Genomic DNA, 12,865 nt, shown 5'->3' with positions numbered 1-12,865 from the left:
AAACCGTCTCAAACATAGCTCAGTGCTGAGGGAGCGCCGCACTGTGGGAGGGTCAGTGCTGAGGGAGCGCCGCACTGTGGGAGGGTCAGTGCTGAGGGAGGGTCAGTGCTGAGGGAGCGCCGCACTGTGGGAGGGTCAGTGCTGAGGGAGGGTCAGTGCTGAGGGAGCGCCGCACTGTGGGAGGGTCAGTGCTGAGGGAGCGCCGCACTGTGGGAGGGTCAGTGCTGAGGGAGGGTCAGTGCTGAGTGAGCGCCGCACTGTGGGAGGGTCAGCGCTGAGGGAGGGTCAGTGCTGAGGGAACGCCGCACCGTGGGAGGGTCAGTGCTGAGGGAGCGCCGCACCGTGGGAGGGTCAGTGCTGAGGGAGCGCCGCACCGTGGGAGGGTCAGTGCTGAGGGAGCGCCGCACCGTGGGAGGGTCAGTGCTGAGGGAGCGCCGCACCGTGGGAGGGTCGGTGCTGAGGGAGCGCCGCACTGTGGGAGGGTCAGTGCTGAGGGAGGGTCAGTGCTGAGGGAGCGCCGCACTGTGGGAGGGTCAGTGCTGAGGGAGGGTCAGTGCTGAGGGAGCGCCGCACTGTGGGAGGGTCAGTGCTGAGGGAGCGCCGCACTGTGGGAGGGTCAGTGCTGAGGGAGGGTCAGTGCTGAGTGAGCGCCGCACTGTGGGAGGGTCAGCGCTGAGGGAGGGTCAGCGCTGAGGGAGGGTCAGCGCTGAGGGAACGCCGCACCGTGGGAGGGTCAGTGCTGAGGGAGCGCCGCACCGTGGGAGGGTCAGTGCTGAGGGAGCGCCGCACCGTGGGAGGGTCAGTGCTGAGGGAGCGCCGCACCGTGGGAGGGTCAGTGCTGAGGGAGCGCCGCACCGTGGGAGGGTCGGTGCTGAGGGAGCGCCGCACTGTGGGAGGGTCGGTGCTGAGGGAGCGCCGCACTGTGGGAGGGTCAGTGCTGAGGGAGCGCCGCACTGTGGGAGGGTCAGTGCTGAGGGAGCGCCGCACTGTGGGTTGGGTTGAGCGGTATATGTCCAGCTCTATTGTCTGACTGTTCCTTTCCGACATTCCTGATTTCATTTGAACAATAGACTTTTTGTTCAGCAAATTAATGAGAGAGAGAGAGAGAGAGTGTGTTCCTTCAGTCTGGGAGAGAGAGTGTTCCTTCAGTCTGGGAGAGAGAGTGTTCCTTCAGTCTGGGAGAGAGTGTGTTCCTTCAGTCTGGGAGAGAGAGTGTTCCTTCAGTCTGGGAGAGAGAGTGTTCCTTCAGTCTGGGAGAGAGAGTGTTCCTTCAGTCTGGGAGAGAGAGTGTTCCTTCAGTCTGGGAGAGAGAGTGTTCCTTCAGTCTGGGAGAGAGAGTGTTCCTTCAGTCAGAGAGGGCGTGAACAAACCCTCAGTGAAGGGAGAGCTATAACACTAATCCTTTCACCACTCTTCCTACGCTGTCCCCTCGGTCAGAGTTTAACCGGGATGTTCTGAGTTCAAGGTGCTATGTAAATGGAAGTTATTGTTATTGAGTTTTCTGGGTTGGAGACACTCAGTCACAGGGTTACCTGATTGGAGAGTGAGCGAGGGACTGGACTTGTGGGCACTCGGCAGTCTGTATCGGTGTCAGCATTTAACAGGGTGTGGTGTGTGCAGCTTCCCCGGAATGCCCCTGGGTAAGGGGCTGTACCCCTGACGGCTGCTGGCAATGTCACCAAACCCCAGCCTCCAGCGCCTCCTGCCAGTGAGGAATGTGCCGGTTTACTCCTCCGCCTCAGGAAGAGACGGTTCGGTTTGTGATTTGCAGTGACAACATTGTAAATCCTGCAGGTCTGTGTGTCCCCTCCGCGTCATCCACCCCCCCCCCCCCCTCCTCCCCGCCCGCGTCGTCCTTCCCCCCCCCCCCCCCCCCCCCCCAAGCCCACGCTCAGCGTCACTCAGCCCTCGCTCCCCACACAGGAACCATTCTGCCCCCCACAGAGATCCCTGGGGCAGCTCCCGGGGGGAGGGTAGGAGATGCCAGCGAACAGTAGAGATCGAGGCAGTGACGGAGGCGATCCCATTTTTTTTGTTGCTAATTTTGCATCTCGAAATATTGAATGTTTTTTAAATCTAGAGTGAGGGTGGAATTGTGAGCGGAGCTGGAACGACGGAGCCACCGGCCCCCACCGCAGCTCGGACTGTGGGGGTGAGGGCCAAGGGGGGGTGCCCAGTTCCAGGCGTTCCTTATTCTCCACAGTCATTGATGCAGTTTGAAGTTCTTACCCCAGAGGCTGAAATCTGGGGTGGGGGTGAGGCGGGGGGTGTGGGGGGGGGGGGGGGTCTGAGCGCTGATGCCTTGATGCTGAGAATTGTAAATTGACAATTGTACAAAGTTAATAATTTTTAAAAGCTCACGCAGGGCAGCCAGGCTCTTCCAGAAGTTTCCATTCCCCACCCCCCCTCTTCTTCCCCCCCCCCCACCCCTCTCCCCTCACACCCCAGCCCCCCCCTCCTCCCCGAGACTGACTAGCATTGCGTTTATCTTTTGAGAGGATTGAGCAGTCTAGTGTACAGCACACTGCTGACTTTCTGTAAATTTTCAATGCTGTATGTTAGAGTTAGAATGTACAGAACATAGAACATTTCTTTATTCAGACTATTTTTGGAATAAACTGAAAAATAAATCAAACTGTGCTTTTGTTTCTCAATTCTGAGGGTCAGAGGGTCACCGGCGAAGGTGTCCGGTGAGGTCACCAGTGAGGGGCGAGGGTCACCGGCGAGGGTCAGAGGGTCACCGGCGAAGGTGTCCGGTGAGGTCACCAGTGAGGGGCGAGGGTCACCGGCGAGGGTCAGAGGGTCACCGGCGAGGTGAGGGTTTGGGAATCTCTACGCTACAGTTAGGGCTCATGCGCCTTACCATTTAATATAATCTCTACAGTGCAGAAGGAGGCCATTCGGCCCATCGAGTCTGCACCGACCACAATCCCACCCAGGCCCTATCCCCATAACCCCACAAAGAACAGTACAGCACAGGAAACAGGCCCTTCGGCCCTCCAAGCCTGTGCCGCTCCTTGGTCCAACTAGACCAATCGTTTGTATCCCTCCATTCCCAGGCTGCTCATGTGACTATCCAGGTAAGTCTTAAACGATGTCAGCGTGCCTGCCTCCACCACCCTACTTGGCAGCGCATTCCAGGCCCCCACCACCCTCTGTGTAAAAAACATCCCTCTAATATCTGAGTTATACTTCGTCCCTCTCACCTTGAGCCCGTGACCCCTCGTGATCGTCACCTCCGACCTAGGAAAAAGCTTCCCACTGTTCACCCTATCTATCCCCTTCATAATCTTGTACACCTCTATTAGATCTCCCCTCATTCTCCGTCTTTCCAGGGAGAACAACCCCAGTTTACCCAATCTTTCCTCATAGCTAAGGCCCTCCATACCAGGCAACATCCTGGTAAACCTTCTCTGCACTCTCTCTAACGCCTCCACGTCCTTCTGGTAGTGCGGCGACCAGAACTGGACGCAGTACTCCAAATGTGGCCTAACCAGCGTTCTATACAGCTGCATCGTCAGACTCCAGCTTTTATACTCTATACCCCGTCCTATAAAGGCAAGCATACCATATGCCGCCTTCACCACCTTCTCCACCTGTGTTGCCACCTTCAAGGATTTGTGGACTTGCACACCTAGGTCCCTCTGTGTTTCTATACTCCTGATGACTCTGCCATTTATTGTATAACTCCTCCCTACATTATTTCTTCCAAAATGCATCACTTCGCATTTATCCGGATTAAACTCCATCTGCCACCTCTCCGCCCAATTTTCCAGCCTATCTATATGCTGCTGTATTGCCCGACAATGCTCTTCCCACGTATTTACCCTGCTAATCCCCCGGCACTAGGGTCAATTTAGTTAGCACGGCCAATCCACCTAACTCGCACATCTTTGGAGTGTGGGAGGAAACCGGAGCACCCAGAGGAAACCCACGCAGACACGGGGAGAACGTGCGAACTGCACAGACAGTGACCTGAGGTTGGAATTGAACCCAGGTCCCTGGCACTGTGAGGCAGTAGCGCTAACCACGTGCCACCATGCCTTGTAGCCTCAGCAATAATTGACAGGACAGAACATGCCCACAGTTTGCCCACAACGATCCCATCAGTTATCTAGGAACACGGTGTCTACAAGAGCAGGTCAGAGGCTGGGAATCCTGCGGCGAGTAACTCACCTCCTGACTCCCCAAAGCCTGTCCACCATCTACAAGGCACAAGTCAGGAGTGTGATGGAATACTCCCCACTTGCCTGGATGGGTGCGGCTCCAACAACACTCAAGAAGCTCGACACCATCTAGGACAAAGCAGCCCCGCTCGATTGGCACCACATCCAATCCCTCCACCACCGACGCTCAGTAGCAGCAGTGTGTACTATCCACAAGATGCACTGCAGCGACTCACCAAAGATCCTTGGACAGCATCTTCCAAACCCACCACAATTTCATCTAGAAGGACAAGGGCAGCAGATACACGGGAACACCACTACCTGCAAGTTCCCGTCCGAGCCACTCACCATCCTGACTTGGAAATGTATCGCCGTTCCTTCACAGTCGCTGGGTCAAAATCCTGGAATTCCCTCCCTAACGGCATTGTGGGTCAACCCACAGCACGTGGACTGCAGTGATTCAAGAAGGCAGCTCACCACCACCTTCTCAAGGGGCAACTAGGGATGGGCAATAAGTGGCTTAGGGAGCGATGTCCGTGAGCCATCGATTAATTTTTAAAAATCTACTCATTATCCTCTATCATATTTTTCTCACGGTTGTCTGTCTCCCTTTTAAAGGGTCGACAGGGACGTGAGCACAGAGCAGAAAACGCAGCAGCCCTAATGCTTTCAACCATTGCCCACCTCACGCCCAGATCCACAACTGGGGCTCTGAGCCTGCCAGAGCAGCAAGGTGCCAGCTCTGTGCTGCATTAGATAGGGTGGCGTCTGGGAGCCCCACTGTGTATCTGCACCTGACCCAGTGTGCGGAGGGGGGCAGATCACCTTACACTGGGTCAACAGGTGAAAAGTGCCCCGTGGCAGGGCTGGGGTGAGGTCTCGGTGACCAGTCAATGGGATGCTGATGCTGGGTAGGCAGTGTGGGGGGGGGGGGGGGGATGGCTTCAGTCTCTTCTCTGCAACGACAAAGAGTCTGGAAGCAAAGCTGGGTCGGTACAGGCATCCGCTGGGAAAGGGAATGATCGGGAGGGTTCCGCGGGTTTTTAATCAGGACATTCGGTCCTTGTGATGCAGTAGGTTAGCGATCCTGCCTCTGAGCCAGAAGCTCCGGGTTCGAGTCCCACCCCAGGACCTGAGGGCCAACAAAGATGCGTTCGCAGTGCGGCCAAATGGATTGGCAAGGTGGCACAGTGGGTTAGCACTGCTGCCCCACAGCGCCAGGGACCCGGGTTCGATTCCCGGCTCGGGTCACTGTCTGTTTGGAGTTCGCACGTTCTCCCCGTGTCTGCGTGGGTTTCCTCCGGGTGCTCCGGTTTCCCCTCACAGTCCAAAGATGTGTTGGTTAGGTGGATTGGCCAAGCTAAATTGCCCCTTAGTGTCCCAAGAGGTGCTGGTTAGGTGGATTGGCCATGCTAAATTGCCCCTTCGTGTCAGGGGGACTAGCTAGGGTAAATGCATAGGGATATGGGGATAGGGCCTGGGTGGGATTGTTTTCCGTGCAGACTCGATGGGCCGAATGACCTCCTTCTGCACTGTAGGGATTCTATGATTCTATTAGGGCGGCACAGTGGTTAGCACTGCTGCCTCACTGCGCTAGAGACCCGGGTTCAATTCCCAGCTTGGGTCACTGTCTGTGTGGAGTCTGCACGTTCTCCCCGTGTCTGCGTGGGTTTCCTCCGGGTGCTCCGGTTTCCTCCCACTGTCTGAAAGACGTGCTGGTTAGGGTGTATTGGCCATGCTAAATTCTCCCTCGGTGTACCCGAACAGGCGCCGGAGTGTGGCGATGAGGGGATTTTCACAGTAACCTCATTGCTGTGTTAATGTCAGCCGACTTGTGACACTGATAAATAAACTTTATTAAATATGCTGCATAATCCTGCCAGCGCAAACTGAGAATGGGAGAGTCTCCTGTTCAGCCACACTTGACATGGAGTGCTGCCCCTCAAGCTGTTACCCTCTGGTGACAGAGTGGCGACCTGTTCCTGGAAAGACTTCACTACAGGAGCAGAGAAGTTGTATATCTGCCCTGCGGACACCATTCGCTGCAGGAAAAAATAACAAACCAACTCGTGTGCTGGTAAACACTGCTGCTGAGCCGGCCACTGCCCGCCCCGGGGTGCCACTGCCCGCCCCGGGGTGCCACTGCCCGCCCCGGGGTGCCACTGCCCGCCCCGGGGTGCCACTGCCCGCCCCGGGTGCCACTGCCCGCCCGGGGCAGCCACCACAGCCCATCAGCTGCAGCGTCCAAACCTTCCTGATCCCGCTGGAATCCGATGGATGGGTGCAACAGCAAGTCCTGTGGATTCAGAAGCACAAGTCGCCAGACTAGAACAAGTGACCGTCACTCACTGACCACTCAGTATGACACAATGTCACTCACTGACCACACCCTGTGTGACACACGGTCACTCAATGACCACTCTTCCTGAGTCAGCACCCGCTCTCCCTGATGATGAATCACTCTGTCCCCTCACTCCCAGGTGGTCACTCCCAGGTGGTCACTCCACACCCTCCCTCCCTGGTGGTCACTCCACACTCTCCCTCCCTGGTGGTCACTCCACGCCTTCCCTCCCAGGTGGTCACTCCCAGGTGGTCACTCCACACCCTCCCTCCCTGGTGGTCACTCCACGCCTTCCCTCCCAGGTGGTCACTCCACACCCTCACTCCCTGGGTGGTCACTCCACACCCTCCCTCCCTGGTGGTCACTCCGCACCCTCCCTCCCTGGGTGGTCACTCCACACCCTCCCTCCCTGGTGGTCACTCCGCACCCTCCCTCCCAGGTGGTCACTCCACACCCTCCCTCCCTGCTGGTCAGTTAGTGCCCACTCTGAAAATAAGAAAACATACTGAACTCAGCAGCAAGGAATCTGGTAATTTTGGTCTTTCCCAATGAAACAGTTCATTAACAATAAGAAAAGAAAACTTAAACACACAGGATTACAGTTATACAGTTAAAATTAGTCAGAGAAAACATTCCCCTGAAAGAGTCACTACTTGGTCTGACGCACAGGTAAGCACCTCAAGGGAACAATCCCTTAAGAGATGTTTATTTAACTTTAAATATCCAGCGACAATACCTCCAGGGAAAGCTGCTGTGTCTTCAATAAGGCATACCTCACAAACTCTCTCCCACTCTGCTGTGGAAATCCCAAACTTCACAACAAGACTGAAGCTGAAGACTTTTCTGTTTTGGTTGGATGGTTGATTCAAACTGCACCTTCTCCCAGCTCAGAGCTGTTTCCCAGCAGGTCTGCCTCACGTAGCCAAGATCTAAGCACTTCATTGTAACTGTAAGTAAAAATCTCACTCCCTTCATTACAGGTTCATTGACCTCGACACGTTTTGAATTTAACTTTTCCAATGAATCCGTCATGTTTCCCTCTGGCAACCATTTCCGGGTCAAATAAAACTTAATAACCTTCCCTTGTTGGCTTATGAAATCTTTGCAAGGTTTTACTTTGAAGTTTAACAGCATATCCCGAGGTAGCTCCGAATGCAAATTTCTAAACTTAGCTTATTTACTTAAAACGCACTTGACTGGGAAAGTCTCATTACAAATACATGCATCGAGCACCCTTGTTCCCTTTCCATCAACTCATCCGGGCCCAAGGTCTCCATCAATCTTTTCCTGGCTTAATTAAATCACTTGCACACACGCAGCCTTCCATTCAGAAATAAAATACCTTTCCCATTCTCACATCAGGAATGTTTGGGATCTTGGGCATCTGCTGCCAATCCTGGGTCCCGAACCAGGATTGAACCAGAATCATTGGATTTGGAATGAAATTACAGCAAATTTCCAGGTCCTTTCCCTGGATACCGAATTCCTGGTGGGGGTGGATCCTGCAGATACCTCCTGGACTGCAAACTGCTGCTGGAGAAGACGGGAGAGAGAGAGAGAGAGAGACAGAGAGAGAGATAGTGGGACAGAGAGAGAGGAGAGAGAGAGATACAGAGGGAGATAGAGAGACAGAGAGAGAATCAGAGAAAGAGAGAGACAGAAATACAGAGACAGAGAAAGAGAGAGATTCAGAGGGAGAGAGAGAGACAGAGACAGAGGAGACAGAAAGACAGAGAGAGACAATCAGAGAGACAGAGAACGAGAGAGAGACAGAGAGATACAGAGGGAGACAGAGAGGAGAGAGAGCGACAGAGAAAGAGAGAGAGACAGAAAGACAGAGAGCGACAGACAGAGAGAGAGAGAGACAGAGAAAGAGAGAGACAGAGAGAGAGACAGAAAGACAGAGAGAGAAAGAGACAGAGAGAGAGACAGAGAGAGACAGAGAGAGAGAGCGAGAGAGAGCGAGACAGAGAGACAGAGAAAGAGACAGACAGAAAGAGAGAGAGACAGAGAGAGAGAGACAGAGAGACAGAGACAGAGGGAGGAGAGAGAGAGAAAGAGGCAGAGAGAAAGAAAGAGAGAGAGAGACAGACAGACAGAGAAGAGAGAGAGATAGAGAGAGAGACAGAGAGAGAGAGACAGAGACAGAGGGAGGAGAGAGAGAGAAAGAGACAGAGAGAAAGAAAGAGAGAGAGAGACAGACAGACAGAGAAGAGAGAGAGAGATACAGAGGGAGACAGAGCGAGGAGAGAGAGAGACAGAGAAAGAGAGACAGACAGGGAGACAGAAAGACAGACAGAGAGACAGAGAGAGACAGAACGAGAGGCAGAGAGGAGAGAGACAGAGAGAGACAGAGAAAGAGAGAGACAGAGACAGAAAGACAGAGAGCGACAGACAGAGAGAGAGAGACAGAGAAAGAGAGAGAGAGACAGAGATACAGAGAGAGAGGAGAGAGTCAGAGAGAGACAGAGGGAGACAGAGAAAGAGACAGACAGACAGAGCGAGACAGAGAGAGAGAGAGACAGAGAAAGAGAGAGACAGAGAGAGAGACAGAAAGACAGAGAGAGACAGAGAGACAAAGAGACAGACAGAGAGAGAGAAACAGAGACAGACAGAGAGAGACGGAGAGACAGAGAGAGAGACAGAGAGAGAGAAAGAGAGACAGAGCGACAGAGAGAGAGAGACAGAGCAACAGAGAGAGAAAGAGAGACAGACAGACAGACAGAGAGAGAGAGAGAGAGAGACAGAGAGAGAGAGAGTATGCAGAACAAGTGAGGGGGTCCCCTGGCTCTGGGCTCCCAGATCTGGGAAACCCTCAATAGACACCCCAATCCCAATGTGGAACCAGAAAAAAACCATTGGGGCAAGGGAGGGGGTTTGGGGGGGGGGGGGGGGGGGTATTTAAGGAGGGGGTTTGGGGTATTTAGGGAAGGGTTTGGGGTATTTAGGGAGGGGGTTTGGGGTATTTAGGGAGGGAGTTTGGGGTATTTAGGGAGGGGGGTTTGGGATGTTTAGGGAGGGGGTTTGGGGTATTTAGGGAGGGGGGTTTGGGCTATTTAGGGAGGGGAGTTTGGGGTATTTAGGGATGGGGTTTGGGGTATTTAGGGAGGGGGTTTGGGGTATTTAGGGAGGGGGGTTTGGGGTATTTAGGGAGGGGGTTTGGGGTATTTAGGGATGGGGTTTGGGGTATTTAGGGAGGGGCGTTTGGGGTATTTAGTGAGGGGGGTTTGGGGTATTTAGGGAGGGCGGTTTGGGGTATTTAGGGAGGGGGTTTGGGGTATTAAGGGAGGGGGTTTGGGGTATTTAGGGAGGGGGTTTGGGGTATTTACGGGTGGTGTTTGGGGTATTTAGGGAGGGGGTTGGGGTATTTAGGGAGGTGGTTTGGGGTATTTAGGGAGGAGGTGTGGGGTATTTAGGGAGGGCGGTTGGGGTATTTAGGGAGGGGAGTTTGGGGTATTTAGGGAGGGCGGTTGGGGTATTTAGGGAGGGGGTTTGGGGTATTTAGGGAGGGGGGTTTGGGGTATTTAGGGAGGGGGGTTTGGGGTATTTAGGGAGGGGGGTTTGGGGTATTTAGGGAGGGGGTTTGGGGTATTTAGGGAGGGTGTTTGGGGTATTTAGGGAGGGGTTTGGGGTATTTAGGGAGGAGGTTTGGGGTATTTAGGTAGGGGGGTTTGGGGTATTTAGGGAGGGGGGTTTGGGGTATTTAGGGAGGGGGGTTTAGGGTATTTAGGGAGGAGGTTTGGGGTATTTAAGGGGGTTTGGGGTATTTAGGGAGGGGGTTTGGGGTATTTAGGGAGGGGGTTTGGGGTATTTAGGAAGGGGGTTGGGGGTATTTAGGGAGGGGGTTGGGGGTATTTAGGGAGGGGGTTCGGGGTATTTAGGGAGGGGGGTTTGGGGTATTTAGGGAGGGGGTTCGGGGTATTTAGGGAGGGGGGTTTGGGGTATTTAGGGAGGGGGGTTTGGGGTATTTAGGGAGGGGGTTTGGGGTATTTAGGGAGGGGGGTTTGGGGTATTTAGGGAGGGTGTTTGGGGTATTTAGGGAGGGGTGTTTGGGGTATTTAAGGGGGTTTGGGATATTTAGGGAGGAGGTTTGGGGTATTTAGGGAGGGGGTTTGGGGTATTTAGGGAGGGGGTTTGGGGTATTTAGGGAGGGGGTTTGGGGTATTTAGGAAGGGGGTTGGGGGTATTTAGGGAGGGGGTTGGGGGTATTTAGGGAGGGGGTTCGGGGTATTTAGGGAGGGGGGTTTGGGGTATTTAGGGAGGGGGTTCGGGGTATTTAGGGAGGGGGGTTTGGGGTATTTAGGGAGGGGGGTTTGGGGTATTTAGGGAGGGGGTTTGGGGTATTTAGGGAGGGGGTTTGGGGTATTTAGGGAGGGGGTTGGGGGTATTTAGGGAGGGGGTTGGGGGTATTTAGGGAGGGGGTTCGGGGTATTTAGGGAGGGGGGTTTGGGGTATTTAGGGAGGGGGTTTGGGGTATTTAGGGAGGGGGGTTTGGGGTATTTAGGGAGGGTGTTTGGGGTATTTAGGGAGGGGTGTTTGGGGTATTTAAGGGGGTTTGGGATATTTAGGGAGGAGGTTTGGGGTATTTAGGGAGGGGGTTTGGGGTATTTAGGGAGGGGGTTTGGGGTATTTAGGGAGGGGGTTTGGGGTATTTAGGGAGGGGGGTTTGGGGTATTTAGGGAGGGGGTTTGGGGTATTTAGGGAGGGGGTTTGGGGTATTTAGGGAGGGGGTTTGGGGTATTTAGGGAGGGAGTTTGGGGTATTTAGGGAGGGAGGTTGGGGAATTTAGGGAGGGGGTTTCGGGTATTTAGGGAGGGGGTTTGGGGTATTTAGGGAGGGGGGTTTGGGGTATTTAGGGAGGGGGTTTGGGGTATTTAGGGATGGGGTTTGGGGTATTTAGGGAGGTGTTTTGGGGTATTTAGGGAGGAAGGTTTGGGGTGTTTAGGGAGGGGGTTTGGGGTATTTAGGGAGGGGGGTTTGGGGTATTTAGGGAGGGGGTTTGGGGTATTTAGGGAGGGGGTTCGGGGTATTTAGGGAGGGGGGTTTGGGGTATTTAGGGAGGGGGCTTTGGGGTATTTAGGGAGGGGGTTTGGGGTATTTAGGGAGGGGGTTTGGGGTATTTAGGGAGGGGGTTGGGGGTATTTAGGGAGGGGGTTGGGGGTATTTAGGGAGGGGGTTCAGGGTATTTAGGGAGGGGGGTTATGGGGTATTTAGGGAGGGGGGTTTGGGGTATTTAGGGAGGGGGGTTTGGGGTATTTAGGGAGGGGGTTTGGGGTATTTAGGGAGGGGGGTTTGGGGTATTTAGGGAGGGTGTTTGGGGTATTTAGGGAGGGGTGTTTGGGGTATTTAAGGGGGTTTGGGATATTTAGGGAGGAGGTTTGGGGTATTTAGGGAGGGGGTTTGGGGTATTTAGGGAGGGGGTTTGGGGTATTTAGGGAGGTGGTTTGGGGTATTTAGGAAGGGGGTTGGGGGTATTTAGGGAGGGGGTTGGGGGTATTTAGGGAGGGGGTTTGGGGTATTTAGGGAGGGGGGTTTGGGGTATTTAGGGAGGGGGTTCGGGGTATTTAGGGAGGGGGGTTTGGGGTATTTAGGGAGGGGGGTTTGGGGTATTTAGGGAGGGGGTTTGGGGTATTTAGGGAGGGGGTTTGGGGTATTTAGGGAGGGGGTTGGGGGTATTTAGGGAGGGGGTTGGGGGTATTTAGGGAGGGGGTTCGGGGTATTTAGGGAGGGGGGTTTGGGGTATTTAGGGAGGGGGTTTGGGGTATTTAGGGAGGGGGGTTTGGGGTATTTAGGGAGGGTGTTTGGGGTATTTAGGGAGGGGTGTTTGGGGTATTTAAGGGGGTTTGGGATATTTAGGGAGGAGGTTTGGGGTATTTAGGGAGGGGGTTTGGGGTATTTAGGGAGGGGGTTTGGGGTATTTAGGGAGGGGGTTTGGGGTATTTAGGGAGGGGGGTTTGGGGTATTTAGGGAGGGGGTTTGGGGTATTTAGGGAGGGGGTTTGGGGTATTTAGGGAGGGGGTTTGGGGTATTTAGGGAGGGAGTTTGGGGTATTTAGGGAGGGAGGTTGGGGAATTTAGGGAGGGGGTTTCGGGTATTTAGGGAGGGGGTTTGGGGTATTTAGGGAGGGGGGTTTGGGGTATTTAGGGAGGGGGTTTGGGGTATTTAGGGACGGGGTTTGGGGTATTTAGGGAGGTGTTTTGGGGTATTTAGGGAGGAAGGTTTGGGGTGTTTAGGGAGGGGGTTTGGGGTATTTAGGGAGGGGGGTTTGGGGTATTTAGGGAGGGGGTTTGGGGTATTTAGGGAGGGGCATTTGGGGTATTTAGGGAGGGGGGTTTGGGGTATTTAGGGGGGGTTGGGG

The 12,865-nt window shown here is 54.4% G+C and overlaps 1 long non-coding RNA gene across 1 annotated transcript; it reads left to right on the top strand.

The window, feature by feature from the left end:
- The first annotated feature begins 914 nt into the window (after window positions 1-914).
- LOC144490744 (uncharacterized) lies at window positions 915-2,635 on the top strand. The gene is made up of 2 exons (XR_013497329.1): window positions 915-1,852; window positions 1,885-2,635. It is a non-coding gene; the product is annotated as an uncharacterized LOC144490744 (long non-coding RNA).
- The last annotated feature ends 10,230 nt before the right edge of the window (window positions 2,636-12,865 follow it).

Source organism: Mustelus asterias, unplaced genomic scaffold, assembly GCF_964213995.1.
Source record: "Mustelus asterias unplaced genomic scaffold, sMusAst1.hap1.1 HAP1_SCAFFOLD_3719, whole genome shotgun sequence".
In the NCBI taxonomy this organism is placed as follows: domain Eukaryota; kingdom Metazoa; phylum Chordata; class Chondrichthyes; order Carcharhiniformes; family Triakidae; genus Mustelus; species Mustelus asterias.
This window is presented reverse-complemented; position numbering and strand designations above follow the sequence as displayed.